The sequence below is a fragment of the Amphiura filiformis genome, chromosome 13 (assembly GCF_039555335.1).
Source record: "Amphiura filiformis chromosome 13, Afil_fr2py, whole genome shotgun sequence".
NCBI lineage: Eukaryota > Metazoa > Echinodermata > Ophiuroidea > Amphilepidida > Amphiuridae > Amphiura > Amphiura filiformis.
This window is the reverse complement of record NC_092640.1, coordinates 45171463-45195998: the sequence shown is the minus strand read 5'-3', so window position 1 is coordinate 45195998 and position 24536 is coordinate 45171463. Positions and strand designations below refer to the sequence as shown.

General features: G+C 36.9%; 2 protein-coding genes across 3 annotated transcripts in view; one reads left to right on the top strand and one right to left on the bottom strand.

Moving 5' to 3' along the window:
• Positions 1 to 13912, bottom strand: part of LOC140168404 (globin-like) — a 21808-nt gene extending 7896 nt beyond the window's left edge. Inside the window, exon 1 of one of the 2 annotated variants that reach the window (XM_072191793.1) lies at positions 13773 to 13912. The gene's annotated coding sequence lies outside the window, so the exon portion shown is untranslated. Of the gene's footprint in view, positions 1 to 8600; positions 8779 to 13772 lie in introns of those variants that run through there. The other variant, XM_072191792.1, reaches the window with a different exon arrangement.
• LOC140168405 (sushi, nidogen and EGF-like domain-containing protein 1) overlaps positions 1 to 24536 on the top strand; it is a 139583-nt gene that overhangs the window by 49517 nt on the left and 65530 nt on the right. The window lies entirely within an intron of this gene.

The following is a 24536-nucleotide window of genomic DNA, read 5'->3' as shown; positions in this document are numbered from 1 at the left end:
CAAATCAGCTGTTTTTGGTTAGGATCGGATTGACGACAGGGTCAAAGGGGTCCCGAGCCCATCAGGGGCTACGATCTAGAGGTGGGGGCAAAATTGACGCCTTTTTTTCAAGATAAAGTTTGCCAAATACCAATTATTTTGTCCTTGGAAATGGAACAAGACAGTGTGAAAGAATTATAACTTTTGTGGTTATTAAACTTTCACATGACAGATTAAGAAAGTGTAATACCATGCATAGTCTAGGATACGTGTCACTCCCTCTAAGGGGACAATGCTGACTTCACATAAGCGATAGGCCTACTGCAGTGCGAGTTCCTGCAATGTAGTACTAATGGCGCTATGGGCTAGCTTGACATAAGTGGAATTTTAGGCCCAAAAGTGCCCACAGCAAATAAGGGCACAGAACCTTAATTCTTTTTGGAATTTCAGAGGAGGGAGCTCTCTATTGTAGATGAAATTTACCTCAGGCAAATGAGCCCAAGTGTGCCATTAGGCGAATATTTACGGTATGTTCTTTGTATTCATTGTTTGATATATTTCATTAAATTTGGGTAATCTATGGCCAAGCTCTCCCTTTTTAAAGGGATTTTTATTTAGTGCACAAGCTCAAAGGAATTCGTTTCGCTTGGATTTGGAGCACTAGATTTGGAATAACCTGCATTTTGTGCAGGTGTATTATATAATTGACATGATTGATGAGCTTATTAACTCCACACTATGCAGTATTACTGCACGTTTAAAAAGTAATCAATATTACTTTGGTTCTTTACCCTTTTTCGTCCATGGTCAAGGTCCAATGCATTCCAAACTTGTCAGAAAAATATAGAACAAAACAAACAAAAACACCTCCAAAATCTAGTATATAGTATACCATGAGTATATACACGAGGATAAAACCATTTAAACTCTTATTGGTTTGGTATTTGCTTTTGCAATTCATGACAATTGTCGGATAATTGAAATAGATATAGATATAGATATATATAGATAGAAGGATAGATAACTTAAATTACTAGAGGTGTTCAAAATAACCACAATATTTGGCCAATATGTCACGCTTCATGCTTCATGAATTAAAGTGACTATTAGAGATTTTCTGTACAACTCGGGGTTCTGACTGCTCCGTCAGCAAGCGACAATAATAACTAGAGCAGCTATGCTTCAAGAACCACGAACATACTCCGATAAATAATATGATGAGACTATGAGAGAGAGAGTAACGAATAATAACATATCCCCGTGAGAACTACCTGCCGATTGGTCAAAAAGAAGTTTTCATTATCAATTGGATCAATTAGCAACATTGTTAGAATAATTTCACTACACTAAAAAATTTGGGTGAATTATTTGCAAAACTCCATTCTGATTGGTGATTAAAGTGAAGATATCATGTAATGGACCAATCAGAGAGAATGTTAGATAGGCAGGTAGTGCTCAGGGGTTAAATTCAAAGTCGCATGCACTTGAATCCCAAAAATTTTGGATGTCAAAAGCACACATGTCAACAGCTAGGCCTACTCGAGTCAGAAATTGAGGTAAATCTTGTTGCAAAGATTTGTAAACTGAATATTTATATGGTTCAGTTATAACAATACCGAGGTACAATCAAGAATTCCTGCACGTAGCCCATAATACTTATTTACCAATTATCAATGCGTCACAGCATCACCCCTTTTTCAAACTACCCAAAACGTATATAGGCCTACATCAGGAAATGTTATGGAATAATGGAAATAAAGGAAAGCGTATAAATTTAAAATTCGCATATAGATTAGTATAAACATGATAAATGTGCAGTTAACTTGGCTAATTTAAATATCTTTACTTTCAAAATGTGTTTAAATTGTCCATAATTATGTGACCCATTCTGACAAAACCAGGAACAAGTCTCATTTTGGCATTTCATGATTTGAACAAAAATAAAAGCACTAGATAATAAGCTTTAAAATGATATCAAATTTTTTTATAAATAGCATCAATACTTTTCAAGATATGAATAATTTTTGTAAATTATACCTTGATATTTTTGCCAAATTGCTATTCTGAGTAATGGGCCAATTAGTTTCCTGCATTACACAAGATTGAATAGGAATTATCAGCAATTATCATAGTTTAACTGTAATTTATTGATTAAATAAACCTCTTTTTAATAAGTACTTTCAAGGATTTGAAAGGCATTACTCGTTGACTGCCGATAAAACGCCCAATAAAGACTTAGTCACCGGACCGCGCCGGCCAGTTAAAGTACATGCCCTATCACACCACTCCACACCATACATACATTCTCCCAGTCACATTTCCCAAATATGAAATTTAAAAAAGTCAAATTTTAATTTAGTTCTTTTAAAGTTTGGCAGAGGCGGGGTTCGAACTCACGGCGCAACGCTTAGTACTCTATGAGCCTAGCGCCTTAGACCACTCGACCACTTGTCTTGTTGTTATTCATCTGAAACTTATTTAAAAATATAATCGCAACTTCAACATAGGCCTACCACGTGACAAGCAAAGGCAGAAAACGTATTATATTTTGGAATTTTATCTGCTTAAAACATTAATGTGTATTATAATAGAGCTACCGTTATTTATATTGTTGAATTCTCAAGCGCATCATTTCGAATTGGGTTTGGAAGATACATTCTCCTAAAGCCCGATACTGACTCCACCTGTACATTTTAATTTCATCGCGCGATGCTGAGATGTTTGAAAAGCATCGCAGCATCGCATACCGCTGCGAAGTGGAGTCAGGATCGGGCTTAATTAGAATCACCAGCATCCATGGTTCGATGTAGAGAGTCTTTCCTATTCAGAGGAAATACACACCTTATTGCCTTTTAACAATAACCAATGACACTAGCACGTAATTCCAGTCAAGCACCAATCTTTAATCCTATTGTTGAAGAGGATAATAAGCTTATACTTATGTATAGTATTATTAAAAAGCTTAAGTCTTTGTTTGGCTAAATCCTGTTCAAGTGGTGGGTTAACCAACAATTAACAATGAGAGGACATTCTTGAACCTCGTTCAGTTGGGGATGATTTGAAGTGACCGCCAATTATGACCATTTGATATTTAATACAGCTCAACTGATCGTACTTTTCCTACATTCGACCTTGCATGATTTTTGAGTTGACACAGTCATGAAAGTAACTATAGATACTTGACAGACCATTAGTAGCCCAGTTCTGAACCTTTTCATTGATCATTCATAACAATCTAATAAGGTATCTGATGGATCAGTGAAGATAAGAAGGGATTATAATATATCCGTAACCTTGATATTATAGTACATCTCGAGGAAAAAGTGCAATGGACATGTTTTCATTTTATGTTTCAAATATCCTGCGCATGAAAATTGAGTATTTAACCCAAAATGGAAAATGGAACAATTTATTGGAAATCTGTTTAACAGATTTTTTTGACATCTTTTTCTGCACTGTATTATACCTAAATTAAGAAATTTTATAAATATTCAAAGAAAATATAGGCCATCAAAAAAATTTAGATTTTTACACATTTTGGGGCAAAAAAAGGAAAAATAAGCAAAAATATCAAAATCTGTTTAACAGCTTCATTCATCAAGTCATAACAAACGGCCTACATGCTTAATTTCTAATAAAATATTGAAATTGTGAAAAATATAGGTATTTATTGATTTTCATGTTTTTTCTTGCAAATATGCTAATAATATGCAAATTATGAAATTGCAAAATAAAGTTTCTACATAGCATACATCTTTCAAGTGTGATGTTCAAAATGACAGACATCAAAAAGAGATTCGATGAAATGTAAAGGTGTAGTAACAATTTTGGCATGGACTGTCTGGTCAGGAAAAGTACGGTAATTTGAGCTGTACCAGCAATGTGGAAAAAAGTTATAACTCCGCTTCTGCAGTACGAATGTCAGCGGCGAATGTCAGGTTATTATTTCCCAGTCTTGAAAAAAAATTGCAGGCAGAGGTGGGAATCGATCTCGGTACCTCCCGGTTAAAAAGCACTGTGCAAAACCACTAAGCCAACTAAATATCTGTTGTGAGATGCTTGACATTAATCTTTGATATTGCTTAATGGAACAAATCGCGGAATTAAATCAGTAATAAAAGAAGTAGATTCTTATTTAGCGGCCAAATTGGATAAAAGGGGAAATATTTGTCCCTGCTCTAAAGAAAATATAGCCTAGGTTAGAAAATTATCAAATAAATTTAAATTAAAAATTGAGATTTTATATTTATTTATTTCACGAGGCGGCATTTTCACAGACAAACACTGTATACGCTAAAAACTCGACCCTCATTACCAGATGATGGCATAGCTCAGTGTTAGAGCATCAGACTGGTAATGTCAATATCGTTGGTTCGAATCCGCCCGTCAGCAATGGTTATTATGATTTTAATGCTACGCTACAATTTGATCAATTTTTGTTTGTTTATTTATTTATTTATTTATTTATTTATTTAAATAATTTGATATATTTGAAAGGGGTATTTGAGCAATTTGAAATTTTTACCCCGTATAATCCTATGGGGTCATTTTGAACAACCCCTCCCAAATTGCCAAACTTAACGCACAACACCTATGAGTTTAAGGGGGTACTACACCCCTGCCCAATTTTGTGCCTATTTTTGCATTTTTCTCCAAAATTATAGCGCATTGGTGACAAGTAAGATATGTATATTATAGGGGCAAGGACTACAACTACTGCACTGGAAATTTTATTTCAGCTCAGACAACAGTTGTGGAGTTACAGTCAAAAATGAGGGAAAACCAATATTTGATCAATAAATCAATAACTACTAGCCTTGAGTTGTTGAATTTTCAGTGCAGTAATTGTAGTCCTTGCCCCTATAATATACATATTTTACTTGTCACCAATGCGCTATAATTTGTGAGAAAAGTGCAAAAATAGGCACAAAATTGACCAGGGGTGTAGTACCCCCTTAAATCATACATAATGATCAGTACGTCCATCATGAATGAGTGGTCACTGCATTCATTTGGGAATGTGTAGGGACTGACAACATGATAATGTGTGCACATGCTACATTATATACACTTGTAGACCTATGTTGTTGTTGTTGGTGTATAAGTAATGGGCCTTGCAATTGAAATGCCTCAAGCTTTTAATCCGATATTCAGATTATCTATTTGTTTTCATGAATTGGAAGACATTCTATGATGTATTACTGAGCTCAATGATCTGAAATTACTGGAGTGTGAGGTCAGCATAGTATTTTATTAACAGAAAGTATAGAGGCCCTGCATGAAATTATCGATTGGCTCCAAACAAAGGATTTGAGCCGGTGTCCTTCACCGTAGTTATGGCGGAGTGCAGTCCATTCAATCAAATGTTGTCATCAACCTATTTGATTGCAATCATGCTTTTGTTGAATGCATTTGAGTAGTCCGCCATATTAACGGGATGATATGTCACATGCAAGGCCTCTATTCTCCAAATTCATTTCCTAATGTATGTGAGAATGATACAATAATGACATGATGAACATAGTCATTGATGCATCAGTTTTAAAATAGACTAGGCGGTTACCATATTTGGCGGTTCTCAGCTGGGCGCGATTACCAGGCTGATGGTGACATGCCCATACGACAGTTTTTACTAATTTGACCTCACATGACCCCTGGCGACCCCAAAATGACCTTCCAAAAATTTGGCTCTAAATGTTGACTGTACCCACCAAGTTTTATGCCCATACGACAGTTTTAGTAATTTGACCTCAGATGACCCCTGGGTGACCTTGGATGACCCCAAAATGACCTAAACTTATAACTCTAAATGTTGACTGTACCCACCAAGTTTCATGTCCATATATGAGTTTTTAATCATTTGACCTCAGATGACCCGTGATGACCTTGGATGACCCCAAAATGACCTTCAAAAAATGTTGTTTTAAATGTTGACTGTACCTACCAAGTTTCATGCCCATACGACACTTTTTAGTAATTTGACCTCAGATGATCCCTGGGAGGGGACCCCGGTGTCAGATCACTTTAAAACGAACATAAACATCTTCTTGCCAGGACAGAACTACACCCACCCACCGCGTTTGAGCCCCGTACGACCTAGTTTTATGCCCATATGACAGTTTTTAGTCATTTTACCTCAAATGACCCCTGGGAGGGGGACCCCGGCTCGCATGCCCTACCGAACATCCTTCTTCTTGCCAGGACACTACACCCACCCACCGAGTTTGAGCCTCGTACGACCTAGTTTCATGCCCATATGACAGTTTTTAGTCATTTGACCTCAAATGACCCGTGGGAGGGGGGCCCCGGGGTCGGATGACTTAACGAACATGAACATCTTCTTGCCAGGACAGAACTACACCCACCCACCGAGTTTGAGCCCGCCCTGTAGGACCTAGTTTCATGCCCATATGACAGTTTTAGTCATTTGACCTCAAATGACCCCTTGGAGGGGGCCCCTGGGGTCGGATGACTTAACGAACATAAACTTCTTCTTGCCAGGACAGAACTACACCCACCCACCGAGTTTGAGCCCTGTACGACCTACGACGGCCTCACATTAGCAGTCACAGACAAAACCTAAATCTACAGAAAATATCCATTACTCGTCGATACTCGAAAGAGCTCAAAATAAATAACTTAGAAAATTTTCTTGATGTCCTTTAACATGTTTCCATAGTTAACCATCGTTAGCCATGGATATCTATGCTGTAGAACTGACCGGTGACTAAGGGTCTTTTTATCTTTTCAGTTTCCGTAACTCTATTGTTCAGATACGAAAACGCAAGGGATTCAGTAAGTTTACTGTAATCTGACTTCATTGTTAACTCTGAAGTACCAATCAGCTTATTTCAATAGAGGTAATTGCCTGTGTCAATAAAGCCCATAAAGGCTGGAGATACATGAACACCGGTGTACGACCGCTGTTTTAATGGTCTAGCGCCCTCTCGTGTTTGACAGTGATAAATTGATTCACATTATTATGACAAAATGCAAATCCGAATGAAAAGGTCCACTTTTTTCTGTAAAAACGTTGAAAATAAGCCCTTCAATCACAAAGGGGCCGCTTATGAGCCTGTCGCGCCCCATTGCACTTGTGCAGGGCCACAGTGTCGCCCTTCCCTCGTATCAATGTCTATCTCCCTATTTTGCTTCCTCCTGCCCCCCCCCCCATGATCAGGCTCCCCACTCCCTCCCCGGTCCCTACTCTCTCCTCTCGAGCTTTCTCTTTCTAGCCTTTCCGTCTCTCCCTCTCCTCTCTTTCTTCTTCACCCCCTCCCACTCTCGCTTGTTCAGTCTCAACTTAAGTATCTCCCTCCCTCCCTCCCTCCCCCTCGCGAAATTTATCAGTATGATCCATGACTAAAAATAAGCTCTGCAAAAATAAACATTTAAAATAAACCCGAGTCTTGCATATAGGCCCAACCAATTATCAGATTAGCTTGCCATGAATAGAATACATTATCTTTGCTCCAATGCAAATTCTTTTGTATTGCATTTCAATATAAAACATGATTACCAAATCACCACTTGTACGCGCCACATTGGGAGATATTTGACTATTTTAGACGCTCGTTTCATCGCCAATATGAAAGACTCATTGCTTATAACTTGGCAACATGGTCAGTATATATTTCAATGCAAGACTTTTTTACGATCCACTTACGTCTAGGCGTAAGTACATATACACCAAACACAAGTCAATTGAAGCCGTACAATTTACCGCGAATTTAGGACCGTAAAATTTAGACTCTTCTTTTGTCTAGATTGGCACCCAACCGCACATCTCAAGGTTTTATGTAAAAAATCAATATAACTTACCAAAACGAAAACTGAAATTCACGAGCTTCAAATTTTCAGTAACTAACAAAAGGCTAGAATAAAAGATTGGTCATACCTGGGAGACTACCACTTCAGAATAACAATGACTTACAAAAACTATTACGGATACGGAAACAGAAACTGAAAAGATAAAACGACGGTAAGTCCGATTTATTGGGACGTCTATCGACCACTCGACGAGTAATGGTCCACTTAGTCTCACAGTCAACCCTCCCAAAATTTCATTTAAAAAAAATGGGAATGTCATCTTTAAATGCCTATATAGCCCAACTCAAAAACATGTCTGGCGACTTGTTCCGGGTTTTGTTGGAGCTGGTCACATACCGTAAAACCTCGTCTACACGCATATAGTGTTTTTTATTAAAGCTAAATTAATTCGAAACAAGTGAAATATGCCAATACAATAGATTTGTCTTAGAACAATACTTGTTTGTATAATGCTTGGATCCGTAATTTATTTGTTCAAACTCCATAATGGCGCCTGGATTAATGGAGCTTTCATCAGAAGCACTCTATGCTTGTAGACGAGGTTTTACGGTAATCACACACAGACATCCAATGGCACACATCTGGATTGGTTCCGAAAAAAAAAAAGAATAAACATATTAAACGCTGTTCTTCTATCATCTCAGCCTTTTTGCACATGGAGAGGCGTGGTGGTTTCGGTCCCGGATTTGGCCAACATTCCAAATTTAGCTCACGTGGCCCGTGTGCTATGCTTACACCATGTTCCTTCAGATTTGTCAGTCAAGTTAAATATTCTTCTTGTACAAACTTACCCATTTTAGTATGTTCAGTTATAATAAAAGTTCAAATCCAGATATATTCCAAAATATAAGGACGCAGATAGTGAATTCCTTAGGTTCGCAAGTCGATGCACAAACAGTAGCAAGTAATGATCCGAGTCGACACTTTGCGATAGGCCCCCTAAACGTTGAATATATACATGCGAAACATTCACCGAAAGTATAGCCGATTTTGTAAGTTGATTATATGATTATGATTGGCTAATTCAGGCCACGCCTACAAAACTTTCTGTTATCCTAATTGGATGAGCTGGGATAATTTGATGTCAAAAGCATGTAGGTCAAAAAAGGACAAGTAACCCACGATTTGCAGAGCTACTATTGGTCCAGAAATTGAGGCAAATCTTTTGAAATCTGTTATGAAAATTTGCAAACTGGTAGCATGGTTCAATAACAATACTGAGGTACGATTAAGAATTCCTGCACGTAGCCCATGTATACCTATTTATTTACTAATTATCAATGCGTCACAGCGTCAGCCTTTGCTTCCCGTATCAAATGAGTACACGATAGCTAACAATTTCGATATAGTGCTAGTGTAATGTGCATATTATTACTATAGTGTCTCAGTCACACAGACCGTAGACACCCCCTATGTTCCATACAACCTCCAGAGAGTCACCCACCGCCTAAATTACGAACTCGATATCTTCGCTCAGGAATGTCCGATTTTATTTGGGAAAACGGCGTTGTGGAGCAAAATATCTCTATATTTAAGATATGTAAAAACCTCAGAATTGATAACCTGCCCAAAAGTGTCTCCTTTTGACATGACACGTCACATATACCCCTGCATAACGAAATTCAACAATATTCAATATCAAATATCCTCACTACAATAGGTCCCAAAAACAGAAATCCCCCACCCCACACAGTGTCGACTTCCTATTCGATAAATATAAATTTAATACTCCGTTGGTGAGCGACGGGCGACTGGTATTTCACCGAACGCAAGAAAAGGAGTTCTATCTGATTGGCTAGCAATCGATCGCTTAGGTCGCTTAGTAGTCAACTACAAACTCAAAACTGAGCATCGTATTCAATTCGATTGAAATCGATATTCTATTATTGCCGTAGATAAAGAGAGTGATAGTGTGTCAATAATGTGCATTGTATTGCAGCTGGATTTTACATGCATTCTTTTATATAAATTTTTTCTCAAAGAGTTGAATATGATCAAAATTTTTACTCAGGATTTCAAATTTTTTACCCGCAAATTGCCGTTAAACATATCCACAGCAAAATACCGGTCCTCACTAATTAGTGTATTTAATTTCCAGTTAGTGTATTTAAGATAAAACCTGACAACAAATAAAATTTTCTTGCAATAGAAATATCATATGGGATACTGATATGGTAGGCCGCAACCGCCACAACGTGGAGCTGCTACGCGTAGCTGACTTTTTGCTCCGTGGAGCCAAATTGACCAATCATGATCATGTTAGAGTTTTTCATTACTCGGAGGTAAAACTGACTAATTAAGTACGACTTACTCATTACGTGAAGCGAATTTATTCATTAAGAATTTGCCAGACGAGCGTCACGTAGTTGCAAGATATCATCGGTCACGAAAGTTATGATTCAAAAAGTAGTTTATGAAAAGTACGAACTGACTTATTATTAAGATGGACATGCACTCATAAGAAACTCATACAGTATTGTACATAACTATATAGCTAGGCAGAGTGGTGGTAAACTATGCACACAGTTCTGCGATCTGCAGTGTATCGCCGGGAGCTAATTTGTATAACTTGCGCGGTGTCCCTGCGGAATTCGACCTTCAGCAAACTGCAAACCAGTTCGGATTTACTTTATATACTAGTAGTAGGCCATACATACTGTAGTTACTGTCCGTTTTCCTATACACAATACTCAGTGCGCTCACCATTGACGCGCGACCTCTACAAATAGTGTGTGTTAGAAGTATAGGCCATTGCCTAGTTGACGTCACTACTGTGTAAAAAATAACCGGCCAATATTTAAAGTATTCTCTGAAATTCTAGAAAATATAGTTTTGTAACATGTCCTAAATTTTTAGCTAATTTAGGTGTTTGGAAATATTGGTACTTTTGTACCAAAAATATGAAGAAATTATTTCTAAACCGTGTTAAGTCATTAAGCTTCTCATTTTCAAGAACGCTGGTTAACAATAAGCAGACTATTGTCTCATTTCGTAAACAAAAGCCCACAGTATTGTTACCTTGCGTTCGCTTTATAATCGTTCACCCAACTGAAACTATAATACCAGCTCATTGCTCATTGCACAGGTAAAACAGACACAAGTGCAGTGTGTATTTAACCAGAGAAGATCTGATGTAACATAGTTGAGCCGTTTTCATTGAGTGTTATCTTGGTTTAATAGCTTTTAATAGGGTTTAAGTCCTTCAAAGGTCGTGGTGAGTTCTACTGTAGACATGACTGCATCATGATTATTTTAAAGTCAACAACATTCAACAATATGATCACCGTGATAGTATGAGAGTATCAGTACCGTGGGTGTCAGTGATCCTGGCCTGACACAGTAGACAAACAAACAAACAAACACGCCACACACATTACACATGCATGCAAGGTAACATTGACTATACACTAATCAAACAATGGTATTGATCCTGTACAACTGGTCGTGGTTTATTTACAATCGATTCATTTAAAATCCCCATAGTAAACATTAATTTTGGCAAGAGTTTTCTCTCTCTGGAACGAGGATGCATCCACTGGCTCCGCGTAATGAAAAGATCTAACATGATTGGTCAATTTAGCTCCGCGAAGCGAAAAGTAAGCTACGCGTAGCAGCTCCACGTTGTGGCGGTTACGGCCAGCCATATATTGATCATGCGAAAATCGTAAAACATAGAATAGAAACAGTGTGGCAGGCGCTCAAAATCTCAAATTGTATGCTTAGCCTGAGTTGCACGGCCTATCTCGAATAAAATCACCATGCGTAGTTGTTGAAAAACGTGAGGATTCATCGTACTATCACGGCAATTTTTAACACGAAGATATAGGGATGATGACGGTGTGCCCCACATAATCGCAAATTGACACGAAAGCTTCATTCCCATTTATTTCATCCAAAACGGTACTGTCATACACCTTCCCCAATCAAACACATTTCTCTTGCATTTGATCATCTTCTACTCTTCCCTAGAAAAATCATTATAATACCAAATTTACACACCATGGAATTCACCATATCACGTCCAAGCTCACATTGGGCGCCCCATTCATTTTTTAAAGGAATTTTTATTCTTATTATACCCACCCCAACACCCATTCACACCCCACGGAAAATCCGGCCTTGTACCCGAGCTAAAGATAAGAAACAATAGAACTCAAGAACTGCAAGGCTAGTATAAAAATAAAGGAATAAAACCAAAATATTCTAAGCGTAATATACTGAGATTTATTCCAGGGATTTTTTCCGTTAAAATTGTCATAAATTAGTATAAATTGACCGTTTTCCTTGTAAAAATGTTGCCATCAGGAAAGATGTGTCTAGGATGGTACGCAAACCACGATGCATCATGTACATCGGGTAGACAGTATATATAATATACACACAGCAAAAACTTTGAAGTATATTCTGAACACATGATCGTGGTATTTCATGTTTAATTGCTTAAAAACAGTCTTTAAACATTATAATTATTGTATTTAAACTATTTTAATAGCAAAACGAGTGCCAAACTGGTTCTGACGTGTCCACCTGCAGGGAGACCCTCATATTTGAACCCTAAAAATGTCATGATAATCCAAGAACCCATTATAGAGAACCATCACAGGTTTTGAACAACCAAACAAGGCTCCTCTGAGTAAACAAGATCCCTTTATGCTTCCTTTAAAGAACCATTTATAAGGGTTCTCCTGAGAGGATAAAGAACTCTCTAAGATCAAGAGTGTATGGAAGACAGAAATGCCTTTAGAAACGAAGTGTTTGAAGTTTAAAACGTTTGATCCAAACACAATAAAGTCATTTCTACCTCGGAAATTTCAGATGTTGCTCCATCTTTCATCAGCGAAACTGAGACTGTGATGTTGAAAGGCCACGACCTAATGATCAACATCACAGTCTCAGTCTTGCTGATGAATGATGGAGTAACTATCTGAAAATTCCGAGAGGTAGGAATAACTTTCTTGTGTTTGGATCAAAAAATTTAATCATTCAATATACGAACACAGGTGAACTTCCATGAACGTGAGACTTTAGATGTGTTTCTAGATACCGTTTTTTGAACACACATAGCTAACGCCGAAAAGAGAAATTAAGGTTAGCAACTATTTTAAACTGTTGGGATTTGGTAGTTTCAAATGGAAAGTTTGGAAAGTGTCTAGAAGGATTCAAATATCACAGATATACTACTGTAGGTCCTGTGGTTCTTGAGTTATGTTGTAAAGAGGGCTCAAACAACAACACTTTTGTAAAACGTACATAACTCATTAACAACAACAAATCAAGCAAGTTTTCAAAGTATATGATTTGTAGAATGAACTTTTGCAAAGCATCAAAGTGTTATTTTTCAATAATATATTGATTTAGATAATGAAAATCGATATTTTGGCTGCTTCGACCAACAATACCGCGTCTAGTTCTAGAAAAGGATTAGTATACTGTTCTTGTATCATCTGTGGCCTTTTGCACTTAAAGGAGGATTTTGTGTAAAGGAGGATTTTGTGATCCTACCAGCTTCTTTTATGACATTTTTCAGTAGATATCCACGAAAAAAGCTTATTCCCAAAATTTGAGTTGATTCTGATTTTGTGTTTGCGAGTTATGCATGATTTTATTTACCAATTTACTGCTCCATAGACCACTGTTATGTAATTTCGTTCTGGTATACCAGAACTAAATTCAAATTTGACGATATTTTTGGTACATAAACATTATGTAGCCAGAGGTTTCCAGTAGTACAAAAATCTAAACTTTTTTTGAAAAAAGTGTGGGGATGAGACTGTGGATCACGAAATGCCCTTTTAAACCATGTAAACGGGGCGTGGCGGTTTCTGTCCCAGCATTTGGTTCATGGTTCAACATTCCCCATTTTACCTACGCGCCGGGCCCTGCAGCTAATAATACCCGGGATATCCTTCAGATTTTCACTCAGTGAAATGATTTTCTTGTACAAACTTTATTAAGTTACTTACCCATTTTAGTCTGGTGTTATCAAGCTATAGAATAAAATAGAATAAAATAGTGTAAATCCAGATATTCCAAAAAACGACGGAAATGAATTCCTCAATAGATATCCAAAAGGCACAGCCCGGAGTATCTCCAAGATATAAAGTGTACAACATACACAAGATAGGCTTATTTTATAGCTGCGCTGAATTTGAAACAAATTTAAATACACGTGGATGAATGTAACTTGTAGAAGTATCCGAATTTATAAGCTTGTTTGTGATTGGTTAAAACAGGCCACGCCTAGCAAACTTTTGGTATCCAAGCTGATCCAGGCTGGATGTACTGGTATCTGGGCATTGTATGCATGTCATAAGTGAAGTGACCAATGGTGACCCACTAAATGCGCACTTAAATTATACAGATTATGTCCAAACCTTTCACAAAATGTATTCATTAGGAAATAAATTTGGAGAAAACCTTCTGACAATAAAATACTATGCTGAGCCTTCAGCCTGGGTGGCTCACGCTCCAGTAATTTCAGATGATTGAGCTCAGTAATACATCAAAGAATGTCTTCCAATTCATAAAAACAAATAGATAATCAGCTTATCGGATTAAAAGCTTAGAGGGAAGGTCTTGCTGCTTAGCGAGTGTTTGTAATTATCAGATTTTCTCCAAATTCATTCTCTAATGTTCAATGAGAGTTTTCTCTTCACGCGGGTGTCGACTGCAGACAACATGTTTAATTCAAAAATTTCAGAAATTAAATTTTCATGACCATATTTGGAATCAGCATGAAAGTATAAACAAGCCTAGTATTGGTTCAGTAGTTCTTAAGATAGCTCTTGATAATTTAGAGAAAATATTTCAAAACTTTAACTTTCTCCATTGACATGATTGAAGCGCATGGCTAGCACGCAGAGCATATTTTTTTTCACGCACGACTGCATGATAATTTTGGTTCTTGATATGGAAAATGCATTGCAACGAGTACCAAGTTTGGCATGCCTAGTATTTGAGCTAGTATATAGTTGAAGCAAATCTTGTAAATGTTTCGCAACGTTTTGGAGTCAGTCTTATTGATGGTAGTATTTTGGTTCAGTGACAATACCGAGGTAAATTTTAAATTTACACATTCTTGCACGTACACCACAAAAAAGTTTTTTTACATTTTGCACATTTCAAAATTTCCGGTAACCTATTCTTAACATTGGTAGGACAGGTTAAAAGTGCAACATGACACAAAACATTTCTATGTTGTGTGGTTTGATAGGGGCAATGGATAGCATGAACTAGAGGTGAAACAATTACCCCAGCCATAATCGCCGATCTGGAGATTTTCGATTTAAGGTACTATACGCTGCAGTTTCTTTGTTAATATGGCAAATAAATTTTTAAATAATCGTTTCGCGCCTACCTCCCTCCTCACTTTCTGGGATCAGTCCATATTTTTTATTCAATTTACATATTTAATTTTAAGTTTTTAATACACTAGTAAACAAGTAAACAAGTTTGTTAGTCAGCATTAATCACTTGCAAGTGTTTTTGCTGAAAACTGATAGCAATGAAAACTGATGTATTTTGTTAGCAAGAAACAACAATAAAATACCTGCCCCTCCTCACTTTTCAAAAACGGTGGGGACGTGAAGCGAATGTTTAATTTTATGTTGCCTTAAATGGCTAAAACTGGAAAAATTATGGCTCCTCTGCCAACCGACTCGCCTTAAAGTGGGTAAATAAAGTTCAACATGACATGGGTTTATACTTTCTTATAATAGCGTTCTCTCGTTCAACCGTTTTACAACCCAAACTATTATTTTAAGCCATATAGTTTCAGCTATATGTCATGATTATGGGAACGGTATAAACACCCAGCTTTCAGACTTAAAAATTCACCAAGGGTTTTCGTGCAAACATCAAAATGCAATTTGACGTATAAGATCATGTTTAAAGACGTCGATTTGGAGGATTTAGCCTCATTTAGCTCACCTTGTTTACGCATTTTATTGTATTTTTTTAAATACCCATGTGACACGTGACCAACAATAATTGAAGACCTGAGCGCAAGAAGATCGTAAGTCCACTTGGCCCCTCAACACTAAATTAACGTATAGTTTCTTAGGGTTTTATAATGTTTAATACATGTTCCAGGGTGAAAACATCAAGAAAGGTTGTGAAAGATTTGTTTTGGCCCCTGAACATGTATAAAACATTACCAAACTATACGAAACTATACGCAACTTTAGTGTAGGCTATAATACATGTTGACATGGTTGAGGGGCCAAGTGGACTTACGGTCTTCTTGCGCTCAGGTCTTCAATTTGACTTGATTTCCTTGACTTACATGACTTATGTTGATTGTTTTTCCCGAACCACGACGGCTCTTCCTCATGTCCTGCAACGCAGTTCCCATTGCAGTTCGGATACACCCCGGGGGGGGGGGCACTCCAACTTTGGAGGTGACGCGTATGTAGGGCTGTTAAGACTCCCTTTTTCAGCATCGCTGTCACCCAAAGACCCCATATTTTTTTACGAACACATGCTCGCTCCGCGCTCTGTCACCCGAAGACCCCCTATTTTTCCATTTGATCTGTCACCCAAAGACCCTTACAAGTTCAATTTGAACAGCAACTTTCATTTATCACTGATTTTGTTACTACTTTTGAAAAAATAAAGAAATTTGAAGCCATTTAGAACTAGAAATTCGATTTTCGAGGTTTTTGTGGCGCTGTTTTGGTTCTCACCCAAAGATTCCATTTAAAAAAAGGTCATGTTCTCACCCAATGACCCCATATTTTTTACATTTTGCTCTCACCGAATGCCAAAAATCATGCTCTCACCCAATGACCCCATATTTTTTACATGTTGCTCTCACCGAATGCCCCTTAGTGCGAAAGCGCCAGCCCTACACCTATATCCATTTCAAATTGAAGTGCCCCCCCCCCCCGGGGATACACCCCTTCCAGTCCAGTGTCCTGCATGACCATGTTGACAAGGGACGGTCTACCATGACTTTAACTATGACTGTGTTCCGATCAAAGAGGATTTTTTTTCGAAATGGACCATGAAAAGTCCGTATTGTTTCATAAAAAATATAAAAAAATAAAAATCTAGAAATTTGCAATTTATTTTGATGCTTTAATTGAATGAGAAATTATTGTTTAAAAAGGACAGACTTGTAATCAGGTTAAAAAGTTAGCCCATTGAGAAATGCATACTTGTTGTGAGTATGTGGTGAGTAGACTTGAACAAATCTTGGATTTTACACACCACCAAATCGGGTTTGAATCAAACTCCAAACTCAGTGTTTTATTCTGAGAACCACACCAGGTTGATTTAATGGAAAAAAAATGGGGGTGGGGTGGGGAGGGGGTTGTAAGGTTGATGGTTAAAAGAAGTTGATGATTAGCATGGTATACAGATAATATAATAACATTATCACTTATGAATAGCTTTATTTTGATACCAAATTTCATTTGTAGTTCCCATCAGCATTGACAAAATCATCAATATGAACATGTCGTTCAATGAGGATTTTTGCATGTATAGTGGTGTGCAACAAGAAAAACAAATCAAACAAGAAATGTCTTTAAAAAAGACAATGCCTCCAAGATACCAGTGGGCACATTTTGTTATTAGTTAAGGAGACACTTATAATGCTAGCTTTAAGGTAACGCTATTGGATATAGATTTTTGTCTGATTGAAATATGTGAGTCCATTCTCTCCTGATTACAAGACTGAAAATTTTATTTTAATCGGATATTCGGTTACCAAAATATATGGCAACAAATTTCTTTTATTTTTGATATGCAATGATGTCAGGTAGGCCTTATTTTCTAATTATATATGCAAGAATTGTACAAAGTAGAATGTTCAGATCGGCTACAAAATAAGATATAAAACCCATGAATGCCTTTTTTCATGCAAATTTCCATTTGCATAATTAATTAGGGCCCTAATCAACTTTTCTAATAAGTGGCCCAAATTAATTATGCAAATTGAAATTTGCCAAAACGCAACCGTAATTTTGTAGTAGGTCTACAGTGTGTGTTCTACCCATGTACCATGCCTCAGTAGGCCTACTATAGCTCTTTTAATTGTATCTGAAATCTTTACTTTGCATAATTCATACATGTAATTAGAAAATCATCTGGCAACTGGACTTGTCAAAAATATAGAAAATAGAAAGAAAGTTGTTGCCAATTTTTTGTTTTGGGTTCGCACCATTTTGACAGGCCATATCTCAAGAACCGAATGTAATCTACAGGGCATAAGCTTTAACATATTATTTAAATAGAAAGAAAATCTAAATTTGTGCATTAGCCAATAGGGCCACGGTCACCTAAAGCCATCTTGCAATCTTGCAGATAATTCTGATGTATGAAATAAGACCTTCAAACTTTCAGATATGAAGAGTTCCAGATGCAGGCAGCCGTTTCTGTTTTTAAATGCATATATGCCTAAGTTGTATCAAGAGTCATTTCTCGTGGATTTTTTGACTGAAAATTACGATTGTAACGTTTCAGATGTTTTTAATGCTTGTTTATTATATTTTGTATTCAGGACTAAAATAATATTAATATTATTATATTTAGGGGGTCTTTTTATAGGTCATTACTCTTTTGTATGTGTAATTGAATAAAAATCAAAAACATTATTGTTTTGTTTTGTTTCCTTCATTTGTGCTTTGTCTTGCATCGAAAGGGCCAATATCAACACCTTGTTTGTAAGAAGTATTGTGTGGGGAAAGATGATTCTTGCATTTTATTTTTATTTTATCTTAACAAACAAAAAGCAAATTTCTCAGTCAAAGTCTTGAAACGGTCATGGGTATGCATGCAAAAATATTGCAACAGTACTCAGTAGAACATAAAACACAACCACGCATGGGAATTGGGGAAGCAAATACTTTAAAACGAATTATTCCGAATTATATCAACGCAATAAAATTGCAATACTTTAGTACATGTATTTGAACAGCAATGCCCGGGCAGCAATGAAGCCGGCCATAGGCGCGGCTAGGCGTATCATACCATACATTGCAGTTCAAATGCATCGGATCATGATTGTGGCCTAGTCGAGCCTAGCATGCATGCCAGTCGGTCTGCTGACTCGCCGTGGCACAAAAATACCTCAATTTTGCACAAAACAATCCATGATGTCAAATGATCACATCCAAAGTGTCGCCATGAACGTCAGCTTCAACTTCTCCAGCCAAAGTTTTTGCATTAATAATCAGGTTTCATGTAATCATGACATTAAACCTTGTTTGAGGTGTATTCCCATTGCCACAGCATAACGGTTTTCCAACTTGTCTTCAACGATAAAGCTGCTGATCACACCGAAGGCATTGAGGTGGTGTGGCTGCTGATGCGCGCTGAGGCTACAACCTATAATTAAAGACCGAATTAAAAAAAGACTAGTTTGCGTCTGACGTCATGACAAAGGCGCGCCGTGATTGGTTGCTGACCTGCGCAGTATGGCATTTTTGGTCTGGTTTACAGGACGGCATACGCAAGCTAGTCTTTTTTAATTCGGTCTTCAATTATACAACATATGAGTTTGAAAATATTCTAATGCATAATTCATTAACTTGATAGACCCACGCCATTGGCGCCACGTGCTAGGCGTTTCTAGAATCCCTATAGAATAAGATTAATTTTAATGCTAATTTATTGCACATGCTGAGGAAGCGTGATTACCTTTTAGAAAATTCGGAAATGGCGATAGGCGAATTTATGTATGGCGCAAAGAGGTGGGGGATATATATTGGGCTCTCGATATTGGGCGGAAATTAGAGTACTTGTCAGAATATAAATTTGTACAATCGGCCTACATGCCGCGCAATGTGCGGCATTTTAGGTGTAAATTTCAAAGCATACTACCTCCTGCGGAGGCAGAATAAGAATGGCGACATCCTATCTATTGCGAAGTGGCGGTTTTATCAAATAATAAGAGTTGAAACTTGAAAGTGAACAGTGTCATGTGCTTGAAAGGCTAGGTCTATATATTTAACTATAAGGCCTGATTCAATTCCATGTTTTCGTCGAAGTCAAGTTATAATGGATTTATAGTGAATTCAATTTTGATGAAGTGAGTACACAAAAATTTGTTTAAGCTTACTTACACAGTACACATATGCATGCATGCATGTTGAACCACACTCAGTTTCAGAGAAGAACGGCAGTCTCTTACTCAGATTGACGCAAGTGCCCTGTTAATGAGCGACATTTTGACGTGTAATCGGCCAATCAGATTACCGCGTATGTTGTTATGATTGTCAGACGATTGAATCACCGATCAGAAACACACGTCCATGTTTACGCTGTGCACGCTCTTAAAATGTAAACAAGTGCCGTTCTTCTTTGACTGAAACTGCATGTAGCTGAGGGCATGCATGCAATGGCCATATCTGTAATCGCCATAGGGTAGCAACAACATATACAAGATTAAGCCTTTTTAAAATGAAATTTTATGCATACCGAATTTTATCGGCTAAATACGCACAGTTATGCCGTTTGAAATGACGCGTCAATTATTTGTAATTTGTGACGTATCGTGAGATGGCGAACACATCCAACGAACCATTGATTAGCAAAAGCCTGCATTTAATTTAAAAAAAATATAATTTAACTTTTCCCAGATGTTCATTTAATTTTTGTACATTAGCATTCTATTCAGTAGGCAAATTTCCCAATACTACAATGTACTACAGTACACACATAACCTATGATTCTGCATGGCCATAGATGCTTGTTATGTAACACCTTTTGTAATTTACACCCTTAATCCAAGGTTATGAATATGAAATGAGGGCTACCTGTTTACATTGTCTGTTTGCATTGCAATGGACCTGTGATTTTGCACAATGGATCTTGTTATTGCATGCTAAAAATATCCCATGTTGTCTAAATGGAAGAATGTTTTATAAATGGGGGGGGGTGCCCTAAAATTACACCCACAATCATACCCCTAATCTAACTGAACATTGCAATAACCCTAAATCCTATATGTACCTCTAACGTATAGCCGTCCCTAATTCTAAACCCTAACCTAATTTTGAAGTCGACGCCCGACGTCGTGAAATGACAACTGCGTACGTCTAGAATAGCGTCGAAAGTGAGACGACCGAGACGCGTCCAGCAAAAGTCACGAAACGCGTATAACTCCCATCGTTCCGCTTCCGCGCCGCCGTGCGCGCGTCGGTAGACGACGACGTCGTCGTCGTCGATAAACTCTAATGGTGGGTTCATAGTAAATCGGTGTGCATCGGCCGACGTCTGCCGACGTCGCTGGCGATGAACACAAACACCCAGCGATATCGTTGTGGTGCTCCATCGCCCGGCGATGATCGGTCGACGATGCGCGTACTGAGTTCGCACGGCGATGAGAGCGGCGATGAGCGGTGTGAAAAGACGCCATTTTATTTGTCAGTCGCTTACTTGAAATATCAGCTAATAAATCCAAAAATGTCAACATTTCTCTATATTTATGACTTTAAACTTTGTACATATTAAGATTTGCGGACATGGACCATGTTGTGTCCTCAGTGACTCTTAAATGGTACGAGATCTGGGAAAGAAAAGGATGCCAAATCACCGTAAACAACGCACACAATTTTCGTATTGGGCTGTCATGTCATGACTGCAAATGTACACGAACATGCGAAAATGTTCATATTCATGTCCGAACCCCAACACAAAATACAAAAATATTTTTAAAAAATCATCAAAATTTATTGCATTTGTACGGAAGCATATTAGTGCAAAAAAAAAAAAAAAAAAAAAAAAATTCAAATATTATTGCGAATATTCGCAATAATTATTGCGAATATTCGCAATGTTATTGCGAATATTCGCAATAATTGTTACGAATATTCGCAATGTTATTGCGAATATTCGCAATGTTATTGCGAATATTCGCAATGTTATTGCGAATATTCGCAATAATTATTGCGAATATTCGCAATGTTATTGCGAATATTCGCAATGTTATTGCGAATATTCGCAATAATTATTGCGAATATTCGCAATAATTATTGAGTATAAAACTATCGACAGTAGATAGCTGGTGCAAAGTGTGAACATACCACTATCTAGAGTAGATAGTGTGTGAGTAAAAACCTTTCTAAAGTAGATAGCAAAGTATGAATAAAACTATCAACAGTAGATATCAGGTTATAAGTATGACAGTAGGCCTATATATAGCAGATATCAGTGTGTGGGAATAAAAGTATCTTCAGTAGATAGTAGGTGTGATTATAAAACTATCTAGAGTAGATAGCAAAGTGTGAGTATAAAAGTATATTCAGAAGATAGCAGGGTATGAGTGTAAAACGAGCTAAAGTAGATGGCAGGGTGTGCGTATAAAAGAATCTTAAGTAGATGACAAGGTGTCTGTGTAAATATATCTACAGTACACAGCAAAGCATGAGTATAAAAATATGTAGAGTAGATAGCAGGGTGTGAGTACAAAACGTTCTAAAGTAGATTTCAAAGGGTGAATAAAACTCCCAACAAGTAAAAATCGGGGTGTGAGTATTTATAGTAGATATTAGAGTTTGAGAATAAAAGTATCTTCAGTAGTTGGCTGTGAGTATAAAAGTATCTTCAGTAGATTAGAGGGCGTAATTATAAAACTATCTAGAGTAGATAGCAAAGTTTGAGTATAAATGTATCTTCAGTAGATATCAGGGTATGAGTGTAAAACGAGCTAAAGTAGATGACAGGGTATGCGTATTAAAGAATCTGATGTAGATGACATATCTAGAGTAGATATCAGGGTTTGAGAATAAAAGTATCTTCAGTAGATTGCAACATGCAAGTATAAAACTATCTTCAGTAGGTAATAAAGTGTGAGTATCAAACTATCTATAAAGTTATAGAACCGTGACGCCGAAGCATGAAACACCGATTGCATTAATAAGTAGGCCTACATAATCAAACTGGTGGTGTGATTATTGCGAATATTCGCAATAATTATTGCGAATATTCGCAATGTTATTGCGAATATTCGCAATGTTATTGCGAATATTCGCAATAATTATTGCGAATATTCGCAATGTTATTGCGAATATTCGCAATAATATTGCGAATATTCGCAATAATTATTGCGAATATTCGCAATGTTATTGCGAATATTCGCAATGTTATTGCGAATATTCGCAATAATTATTGCGAATATTCGCAATGTTATTATGCGAATATTCGCAATAATTATTGCGAATATTCGCAATAATTATTGCGAATATTCGCAATAATTATTGAGTATAAAACTATCGACAGTAGATAGCTGGTGCAAAGTGTGAACATACCACTATCTAGAATAGATAGTGTGTGAGTAAAAACCTTTCTAAAGTAGATAGCAAAGTATGAATAAAACTATCAACAGTAGATATCAGGTTATAAGTATGACAGTAGGCCTATATATAGCAGATATCAGTGTGTGGGAATAAAAGTATCTTCAGTAGATAGTAGGTGTGATTATAAAACTATCTAGAGTAGATAGCAAAGTGTGAGTATAAAAGTATATTCAGAAGATAGCAGGGTATGAGTGTAAAACGAGCTAAAGTAGATGGCAGGGTGTGCGTATAAAAGAATCTTAAGTAGATGACAAGGTGTCTGTGTAAATATATCTACAGTAGACAGCAAAGCATGAGTATAAAAATATGTAGAGTAGATAGCAGGGTGTGAGTACAAAACGTTCTAAAGTAGATTTCAAAGGGTGAATAAAACTCCCAACAAGTAAAAATCGGGGTGTGAGTATTTATAGTAGATATTAGAGTTTGAGAATAAAAGTATCTTCAGTAGTTGGCTGTGAGTATAAAAGTATCTTCAGTAGATTAGAGGGCGTAATTATAAAACTATCTAGAGTAGATAGCAAAGTTTGAGTATAAATGTATCTTCAGTAGATATCAGGGTATGAGTGTAAAACGAGCTAAAGTAGATGACAGGGTATGCGTATTAAAGAATCTGATGTAGATGATATATCTAGAGTAGATATCAGGGTTTGAGAATAAAAGTATCTTCAGTAGATTGCAACATGCAAGTATAAAACTATCTTCAGTAGGTAATAAAGTGTGAGTATCAAACTATCTATAAAGTTATAGAACCGTGACGCCGAAGCATGAAACACCGATTGCATTAATAAGTAGGCCTACATAATCAAACTGGTGGTGTGATTATTGCGAATATTCGCAATATTATTGCGAATATTCGCAATAATTATTGCGAATATTCGCAATGTTATTGCGAATATTCGCAATGTTATTGCGAATATTCGCAATAATTATTGCGAATATTCGCAATAATTATTGCGAATATTCGCAATGTTATTGCGAATATTCGCAATGTTATTGCGAATATTCGCAATAATTATTGCGAATATTCGCAATAATTATTGCGAATATTCGCAATAACATGGCGAATATTCGCAATAATTATTGAGTATAAAACTATCGACAGTAGATAGCTGGTGCAAAGTGTGAACATACCACTATCTAGAGTAGATAGTGTGTGAGTAAAAACCTTTCTAAAGTAGATAGCAAAGTATGAATAAAACTATCAACAGTAGATATCAGGTTATAAGTATGACAGTAGGCCTATATATAGCAGATATCAGTGTGTGGAATAAAAGTATCTTCAGTAGATAGTAGGTGTGATTATAAAACTATCTAGAGTAGATAGCAAAGTGTGAGTATAAAAGTATATTCAGAAGATAGCAGGGTATGAGTGTAAAACGAGCTAAAGTAGATGGCAGGGTGTGCGTATAAAAGAATCTTAAGTAG